The following is a 10189-nucleotide window of genomic DNA, read 5'->3' on the forward strand; positions in this document are numbered from 1 at the left end:
TACTGCAGTTGAGGGGCTGCTGTCACCCCTGCTCCCCCACCGCACTCACATCCGTTAGAGAGGCCGTGAGCTCCCCGGCAGATGCAGCCCCGGGAGCGCTGTGCTCGTCTGCTCCCACTAGCATTAGCATCACCCTGACTTACGTCAAGGAACAGGAGCAGCTGTTGGCTCCTTTGAGGTGGGAATGGCCACGCCAGCCCTACACAGCTTCTCACCTTCCCATCCCTGATTATCATCTCCATAATTTTCCCCCAACTCAGTCCCTTGATTCTTTCATTGTAGGAAGTAGATACAGAATTGCTTTTATAAATCAAAGATGGCCAAGAATTGGCGATTTCATGTGACTTGGCCTAGTGCTTACTAAGTAGATCAGCGTTGGAAGCAGAATTCTGGCTCTGGTGGAGCTCATAGTCTAACGGGAAGAGACAGACAATAAACAGTTCAACTAGGCAAAATACTTAACATGCTAGGTGGTAAATGCTATAGAGAAAAATAAGGAAATGGACAGGGAACATCGGGGCAGATGGGATTTCAAATAGGGTGGTAGGAGAAGGACTCACTGAGGTAACATGGAAATAAAATCCTGGAAGGCAGCAAGGGAGTGAATCATAAAAACAGCTGGGTACAAGCGTCTCAGGCCGAGGCACGGGTCGGAGCGGCTGGCTTAGAGAGTGCCAGCGAAGCCAGTGTGACTTCAGTTTAATGAGAGCGGAAATGAGTAGATGATGTGCAGAGATCATGCTGGGCTCTAAAAGACCATAAGGAGGACATGGCTTTTACTGATGAAAAACCCTGCAGCATTTTGAAAGGGGCATGATCTGACTTAGCTGTTTAAAGCTGCTGTCTTAGAAGACTGTAAAGCAACAAGGACGGACTCGAGAAAGTGCAAGGGAAGACTCTTGGGACACTCCAGGCAATCCTGTGGTTAGAACAGGACGGCAGCTGTGGAGGACGTGCGAAGTGGTCGTATTCTGGATATCGCCTCTTTTTTGAATGACGGGCTACTATTTAGAGAATATGCTTATGAGGGAAAAAGGCATGGGCATGGTCAAAGGTTTGACCTGACTGAATTGCAAGAATGGGCTTGGCATTCGTTATCCAAGAAGGGGAAAGTGGAGGCAGGAGCAAGTTGAATGGGGGCGATCTTGAGTTTGGTTTGACGTGCTTTTTGGGCATGAAAGGGGAGATGGATACAGAGAGCTTGATATATGTGTCTGAAGTTGATGGGGGAAGTTTTGGCTGCAGATAGGGATTTCAGCACACAAGTGCTATCGGAAGCAGTGCCACTGGGTACGGTCACCAAGAGCCAAGGATGGTACTGAGCCTAGGAATGCTCTAACAGGTTGACGAGGGAACCTCACTTGTCAGCACACACACGGAGACACACACCTGTGTATTTTGATTAGTGGGAGTAAAGTACAAACTATTTACTGCTTAAAACAGACCCTGTCGTCATGTCCACATACTGGGCACAGGGCCTGGAAAACGCTCGGTAAACATGTTGAGCAATACCTTCTGGGAGAATCTGAACAAACGGCATTAAAAACGGAAGCTAAAGGACCAGGGCACAAACACCAATACCCACAATACCGAAGGACTGTCAAAACTTGAAACAAGATGACCGGAGTTAGTATTTATTAACACCTGCAACATGCCAAGGCTGCAGGCACAGTGTTCCATGTTTACTATTGCAAACAGTGGTCCCAAGATTAACAGTGTTACTCCCATTGAACAGATAAGGTTGGGTTCAAAATGGCTAAGTGGGAGCAGATGGTTGGCCTAGTCGTTAAACTGCCAGTAGGAATGCTTGCACCCGTATCAGAGGGCCTGAGTTCAAGTCCAGGCTCTGCCCCTGATTCCAGCTTCCTGCTAATGCACGCCCTGGAAGGCAGCAAATGATGGCTCAGTTGAAACCCTGCCAGCATTATGGGAGACCTGGACTGAGTTCCCAGCTTCCGCATTGGGCCTGGCCCAACCTGAGTGCAGGCATTTGAGGGGAGTGAACCAGCTATCAGGAGTACCCCCTTAAATAAATAAATAAATAAATAAATAAGAAAGAAAGATGGCTGAGTGGATTCTCAAGGTCACAAAACTGGCAGTGGCCTTATCAGGATTCAAACCTGATGTGGGAATCTCAAACCAGCGCCATTACTCCTACATTATGCTGCCTCACCTCTAGCCTAACAACTGAATGCCAATCAGACTGGCACTGTATGTATTGTGCTCTGAACTGAAAAAAGTCTAGATCTAAACATTTTCTGTAACGAAGCATTTGCTGAAAAGGAAGGCAAATCTGGGCAAGCACCCGTGGGTCGGGGATTCGCTGGGCTGTCAAGGTGGTGATTTGAGTACTGAGACTGTCTGAGCATGGCCAGAGAAGCGAGGCAGACATGGCAGGGAGCAGAGCGCAGCATTGCTGAGTAGCTGAAACAGCAGTCGAAAGATGGTGACCACCTCAGGCCGAGGGCTCCTGAGCCTCTCTGCTACAAACTTGGAATTTAGTGTGGCTCTCAGGGAAGAGGGAGATCACTAAGACAGATGTTTCTTCAGCATGAACTGTTAGCAGTTTTTTTGTTTTGTTTTGACAGGCAGAGTTAGAGACAGACAGACAGAAAGGTCTTCCTTTTTTCCATTGGTTCACCCCCTAAGTGGCTGCTACGACCGGCGCTGCGCTGATCCGAAGCCAGGAGCCAGGTGCTTTTCCTGGTCTCCCATGGGGTGCAGGGCCCAAGCACCTGGGCCATCCTCCACTGCACTCCCTGGCCACAGCAGAGAGCTGGCCTGGAAGAGGGGCAACCGGCAAAGAATCCGGCACCCCGACCGGGACTAGAACCCGTTGTGCCGGCATCACAGGCGGAGGACTAGCCTAGTGAGCTGCGGCGCCAGCCCTGTTAGCACTTTTGAAACACATAGTTGTAATCCCCTAAAATATGTGGCTCCAGTCATTTAAGAACTAAGACCAAGTTTACAGGCACAAGAGCACTATTTTACCTAAAATCTATGGTCTAAAATCATTTTTCTTAACCTCAGAAAGGTAACATTCATAAATATCAAAGTTACCTGAACTATCTGCCTTCTGATTTTTCTAATTCCTGTTCTTTTTTTTGTTTGTTTGTTTTTTTTTGACAGGCAGAGTGGACAGTGAGAGAGGTCTTCCTTTGCCATTGGTTCACCCTCCAATGGCCGCCGCGGCCGGCGCGCTGCAGCCAGCACACCGCGCTGATCCGATGGCAGGAGCCAGGAGCCAGGTGCTTTTCCTGGTCTCCCATGGGGTGCAGGGCCCAAGCACCTGGGCCATCCTCCACTGCACTCCCTGGCCACAGCAGAGAGCTGGCCTGGAAGAGGGGCAACCGGGACAGAATCCGGCGCCCCCACCGGGACTAGAACCCGGTGTGCCGGCGCCGCTAGGCGGAGGATTAGCCTAGTGAGCCGCGGCGCCGGCCTGTAAAATCAGTTCTTTAAGAGCAGGCTCCCATCTGCTGACTCCTTCCCCAAATGCCTGTAGACTGGATCAGGCTGAAGCCAAGGGCCAGGAATTGAATTCAGCTCTTCCACATGAGTTACAGGGACTGAAGAATTTGACCATCACCTGCTGCCTCCCAGTGCACACAAGAGCAGGAAGCTGGATTTGCCAGCGCTTTCATTCTGGCATTTGCATTACTTTCTATACCTGAATTTGAGTGCATGTCTTAACTCCCTGACTTTATAATTTCCTTGACAAAGTCACAGGGTCTTATCCCTCTCCCAAACTTAATGCTTTGTACGAAAAGTGACAGCTCTGTAATTCACTGAACAAATGAATAGCTTTATGAATGTACATGTGTATGCTTAATTTTATGAAATAGGGAAAAGAACCATGCCTCCTTGCCTTCCATCTCAGCATTCCTTTTATAAATAACACCATTAAATTGAAAATCCTTTGTCTAAGAGCTAATACATAATGGCTTAAATATAAGAAATGGCACAGAACTATTTCCTACCTACATACATGATACTAGTGATGTAGAAAGCCTAATGTTTGAGAACATTTCAAAAATCTGCATACCAATAACCTCCTCTGAAGATTCAAAACTACTTTTTCAACAGACATATTTGTTATACAAAACTTTGATATAGGAGCCCTGCATTGGGGCACAGCAGGTAAAGCTACAACCTGTAATGCTCTTTCAAATGGATGAATACATTTATTTTTATTTTTATTTTTTTTTTATTTTTTTGACAGGCAGAGTGGACAGTGAGAGAGAGAGACAGAGAGAAAGGTCTTCCTTTGCCATTGGTTCACCCTCCAATGGCCGCTGCGGCCGGCGCACCGCGCTGATCCGATGGCAGGAGCCAGGAGCCAGGAGCCAGGTGCTTTTCCTGGTTTCCCATGGGGTGCAGGGCCCAAGCACCTGGGCCATCCTCCACTGCACTCCCTGGCCACAGCAGAGAGCTGGCCTGGAAGAGGGGCAACCGGGACAGAATCCGGCGCCCCGACCGGGACTAGAACCCGGTGCGCCGGCTCCACTAGGCGGAGGATTAGCCTAGTGAGCCGCGGCACCGGCCTGAATACATTTTTTAAAAAGATTTATTTGAAAGAGTACGAAGAGATCTTCCACTTGCTGGTTCACTCTCCAAATGGCTGCAATGGCTGGAGCTGGGCCAGTCCGAAGCCTGGAGCCCAGAGTTTCTTGTGGGTCTCCCACTTGTGTGCAGGGACCCAAGTAACTGAGCCATCTTCTGCTGCTTCCCCAGGCACATTAGTAGGGAACTGGATCAGAAGTGGAGCAGGCTGGATTCGAATCGGCACCCATATGGGATGCTGGCACCACAAGTGGCAGCTTTACCCACTACACCACAGCATCAGCCCCAATAAATCAATCTTAAAAAAAAACTTTGATACAACCCATGCCCTCCAAATTCATGTATTTACCCCTAAAATAAGAGCTTAGAAGGCACCATTGTCCAGTACATTAAACTATATCCAGAGATTTAAGGTCTAATTTTAGACCTTGGATTCTCTGGTACTCAAGTTTTTAAAAAATAGAGACATACCTCAGGTTATTTTAAAAATTTATATAAAATTACTAAATGGCAGGGATTCAATTTTATAACTACCAACATTTTTAAAAATCTGAGAGGAAAAAAAGTATGTGTAAAAAGAATATAAAATAAAGCTATGAGAAGGATTGGCAGAATGATGCCTTCCCTTGCTACCTAAAAAAAAAAAAAAAAAAGGAAGAGACAATGAGAGAACTTCCACCTGCTGATTGACTCCCCCACTGCCTGCAACAGCAAGGGCTGGGAGCAAGAACTCAATCCAGGGCTCCCACGTGGGTGGAAGGGATCCACCTACCTGAGCATCACTTGCTTCCGCCAAGGTGCACAGTAGCAGGAAGCTGGAGTCAGGAGTGCAGTCAGGACTCGAACCCAGGCACTCTGCTATGGGATGTAAGTGTCCCGAGCAGCACCTTAACTGCTACACCAACAACAGTGTTCAGAAGTAAGATCAGCTTCTTTTAAAAGATGTTAGTATTTCTTAGCTTAGATAAACCATCTGCAGTTTATTTCTGACAGTTAAGAAACCCAAATGTGGGGGCCGGCGCTGTGGCGCAGTGGGTTAACGCCCTGGCCTGAAGCGCCGGCATCCCATATGGGCACTGGTTCCAGACCTGGCTGCTCCACTTCCGATCCAGCTCTCTGCTAAGGCCTGGGAAAGCAGAAGATGGCCCAAGTTCTTGGGGCTCCTGCACCCACGTGGGAGACCCAGAAGAAGCGCCTGGCTTCGGATTTGCACAGCTACAGCCATTGTAGCCATCTGGGGAGTGAACCATCAGATGGAAGACCTCTCTCTCTCTCTCTGCCTCTCCCCTCTCTGTGTAACTCTTTCAAATAAATAAATCTTTAAAAAAAATCCAATGTGCTAATATGACTAACATTTGTAAATATTAATGAAATAAAAAGTAAACAGACTATTGAATATATTTTACATCTTTCAATGGAAATGCTTTTAAAATACACTAGTTAAAAAGTTGTAAAATTCTATACTTCATCTACCTAACAATAATTTGTAAGATGCATTTCACAATTAGTGAAAGGCCATCTGCCTCTCTGATTACCAAGACTGTCATCTACCAATATTCAACCCTTATGATCTACAATTGAGAATTAGATCGTAACTTGTATTAGGAACTGAGGTAAATAAGCAAGTCAGAAGAAAACATCTGAGACCATTTAGGCATAAGCAGATGAACCACAGCATATCTTGATCAAAAGCCATGTTGATGAGCATAATCGAGTAACCTCAACTTAAAAAGATTTGCAGAAGCTGTTGTAACCAGTTATAATTGGGCATGTTGTGTTCTGAGATAATCTTCAGAGTGGTGTATTGGTGGCTGTAACCACTTAAAATGACCTAAAAGGCTAATTGCTGAAGTCTGTTTGAAAACACCCTTCAGATTTCTTCCAGTCACTGCCTCTTAATTTTATCAACATCAGATATCAGTATCTTACAATTAATGAACCACACCAGGCTTCCCCTACTTCATCCAAACCCCCTTTAACTTGCCCACTCTACCCAAAGCCTCTACATCAGGATCATCTAAGTAGGAAGGAGTTGAATAAAACTGTTTTAAGCTCCACTCTAATGTAAGTTTTTCCACTATAAACAAGTACTAGTAACCCAAAAGCACAGATACTAATCCTTTCAGTAACACTTCTGGGAAGACAGTACATCTGGCATGAAAGCATCCGTAGGTGATTCCAGAAAAATACTATCAGACAATCCGATCCAGAACTATGAAATCAGTTATTCAAAGTCAAGGAAGACTTGGAGCATGTAAGATTTGGAACGAGATTCTAGATGGAGTTTCTGCCTGGCCCAGCCCTGGCCATTATTGTGGCTATCTGGGGAGTGAACTTGCAGATGGGTGATCTCTCCCTCTGTCTGCAACTCTTTCAAATAAATAAAATAAATCTTAAACAAAAGAACCCACAAAACCCATCCCCCAAAAGTTATTGAATAAAGGAAGAGAAAGTCTTAAGTGTCCCAAGAGGTAATTTAGGAAACAAGCACAAGAGAAAGTATACTTACATGTAGCAAACAAGAGAGCAAGTTAGATTTAGAGATATAGTCTTCAAATTCTTAACAATGTTTATTCCCAAAGCTGCAGCCACTGCCTTTTCTCAGACTAACCACAGTATACGTATTTGTTTTTGCAGTCTCTGCACTTTGCACTGTATCTCACACAAGGCTACATGAATTCTCTTTTCTGAGCAAGGTTTAGTAACTGTTCCATTCTGTAGCTGTGCCTCTCGAAAGCCATAAATCAAACTAAACCACCTCAGCACAGGACTCAAAGCTCCATAAGTAACTGACCAAACCTACCCTAGCCTGGTCAGAATACAGCAACCCAGGTTCTCTGTTCTACTGACTTTTCTTAACTCCATCAACTCCAGACTGACCACTATATGTCATCTCCTCTTCAGTAATAATCTTCATTAGAGACATTTTTCCCTCTTAAACAAAACCAAAAGCATAGGCAGCAACAAAAAAATGTGACACATCAAAATTAAATCCTTTTGCCAACCAAAGGACACTTAACTACTGACAGGCAACCCAAAACCTGGGAGAAAATACTTGGAGCTAACACATTTGAGATTAACATCCAGTTTCCTAAGGGCAGGCATAGTGGAGCAATGGATAAAACCGCTCCTTGCAAAGCCCACATCCTGTATCTCCCAGCTTGGTTCAAGTCCTAGCAACTCAGCATTTTCTGTCTAGCCTCCTGCTAATGTAACTGGAGGGAGCAGATGATGGTGGTAGATAGTTGGGTTCCTGCCACCCATGTGAGAAAACCAGATGGAGTTCCTGGCTTCTGACTTCTACCTGGTCTAACCCTGGCTACTGCAAGTAAGTGGGGAATGAACCAGTGGAAGGAAGATACCTGTCTCTTCCTATCACTCTGCCTTTCAAAAAAAATATTGACTCCTCAAAATTAAGGACCCTGTAACAAAATTTAATTCAAATGAAAAATGAACAAAATTTGAATAGACATTTCTCCAAAGATACACAAATGACCAATAGTACTGATGTCTAACATCTTTTGTGATGTGGGAAATTTACAGAAATGCAAATCGAAACCAGAATGAGATACCATTTCACCACCAGGATACCTATTATCAAAAGCAAGGAAGCAGGCTGGCGCCGCGGCTCACTAGCCTAATCCTCCGCCTGTGGCGCCAGCTGCTCCCCTTCCAGTCCAGCTCTCGCCTGTGGCCTGGGAAGGCAGTGGAGGATGGCCCAGGTGCTTGGGCTCTGCACCTGCATGGGAGACCAGGAGGAAGCACCTGGCTCCTGGCTTCGGATCAGCACAGCGCGCCAGCCGTAGCAGCCATTTGGGGAGTGAACCAACAGAAGGAAGATCTTTCTGTCTCTAACTCTGTCAAAAAAAAAAAAAAAAAAAAAAAGGAAGCAAACAACAACCACACACACACAGAGAGAAAATATTGTTGGTGAGGCTAAGGAAAAATGAGTACCTTTGTGCATTGCTGTTAATATAAAATGCTGTAACTGCTGTGGAGAATAGTATAAAACATCCTCAAAAAATTTAACACTGAATTACCTTATTATCCAGCAATTCCATTTCTGGGTTTCTGCCCCAAAGCACTGAAGGCAGAAATCTAACAGAATTTGTACACCAGTATTCACGGCAGCATTATTCACAGTACTGAAAAAGTGGAAACCACCCAAATGAGCAGGGACCTACAAATCGACAGACATGTGGAATATACCTACAATGGGTTATGCACTTCTAAGAGGAAAACCCTGACACAGGTTAAATGAATTAACCTTGAAAACATTAAGTCACAAACAAAAGGACAGACATTATGAATTCGCTTTGATGAGGTACCCAGAAACAACAAATTCAGAAGCAAAAGGAGAACGGTGGTTTACCAGGGAAGAAGAAGGATGAAAAGTTTAGAGTGCTGATGGTTGCACAACACTGCGAACGTACTTAAGGCAACTGAACTCTGCACTTGAAAATGATTAAGATGGCAAATCTTATGTTACATTGATTGAAAAGAAACATGATTCAACTGAAAACTCTAACTCCATTCAACTTCTCAGTATTTACCACAGGTATCACCAGACATTATACTTGATTAGGTTAAGTTTGGTGTAGGACTGACAAACCAAAGGAAAACTTCATAATATTTTATCTTTATTAACCTCTATTTTGTTGTTTGTTGTTATTCAGGGGAGAGTGCAAACGCAGTCCCTACTACCACAAATGATGCCAGTCGAGTTTCCTGCATTTAGGGAAATCGCGGGGGCCAGCCCATCCGGGGTGCAATGGATGAGGGTCACCCTGGGAAAACCACCTTCATGATCATGGTATCTCCCCTGCCAGGTAAGCATATTAACCTCTATTTAAAATTTCACCTATAAAAGGAAAATTAAGTAGGTTACCCAAGAACAAGACATCTGAGAAACCTGAGTATTCATTCTGTTCGTCACTGTTTCCTGCTAATGGTCTTCCTTTTGTTGTAGTAGTTTAATTCGTCATGCAACTTTAAGCCAAAAGAGCTAAAATTTTCATTTCATAGATTTTTCAGAATACATTAAAAAAATGAAGGGAGGAGAAACTGCCTGATTGAGTCTAAGAAATATTTGCATTCCTAGTTCTAAAATAAGATCAGAACATTTTAAAATGTCGGGAAAAAATTGTTAAAAAATAAAAGGGATAGATATCGTGGCATACATTATATAATACAGTGCAAGACCTTCATATACTTCATTCATCCAAAGAAATAACTTCGCTTAATATCAAATAATCTCAAGAGACCCTGATCCCATTTAGGAAAATAGACATTTGGCTGTAAGATTTACTTATAAAATCAGTACCACTGTTTTTAGGAACTAAGTGACATGCATAAATATCAAAATGAATCCAAAATTCTAAAATGATCATTAAAATAAAAGTTAAGAACAATCAGAGTAATAAAAATAACAATTGCATGGATGGAAGCAACTGGTGCTAGCTACAACAGCATGGAGGAATCTGGGCATACAAATAACACAAATCAGCAATATTGCACTGCCGTTTTAAATTATTGTAATAGAAAAATGTAATGATCTAACAGCTAAGATAAAGTTTGAACTTCCATTATGACAGACCAAAACAAAGGGTCAACAAGTCATTCTAAA

The 10189-nt window shown here is 44.1% G+C and overlaps 1 protein-coding gene and 1 non-coding gene across 5 annotated transcripts in view; both read right to left on the bottom strand.

Moving 5' to 3' along the window:
* The window catches only part of RDX (radixin), an 85717-nt gene that overhangs the window by 11880 nt on the left and 63648 nt on the right, over positions 1 to 10189 (bottom strand). The window lies entirely within an intron of this gene.
* Positions 9238 to 9400, bottom strand: LOC127485340 (U1 spliceosomal RNA). Its single transcript, XR_007912440.3, has one exon. It is a non-coding gene; the product is annotated as a U1 spliceosomal RNA (small nuclear RNA).

Source organism: Oryctolagus cuniculus, chromosome 1, assembly GCF_051225735.1.
Source record: "Oryctolagus cuniculus isolate XC-2025 breed Fujian yellow rabbit chromosome 1, ASM5122573v1, whole genome shotgun sequence".
Classification (NCBI taxonomy): domain Eukaryota; kingdom Metazoa; phylum Chordata; class Mammalia; order Lagomorpha; family Leporidae; genus Oryctolagus; species Oryctolagus cuniculus.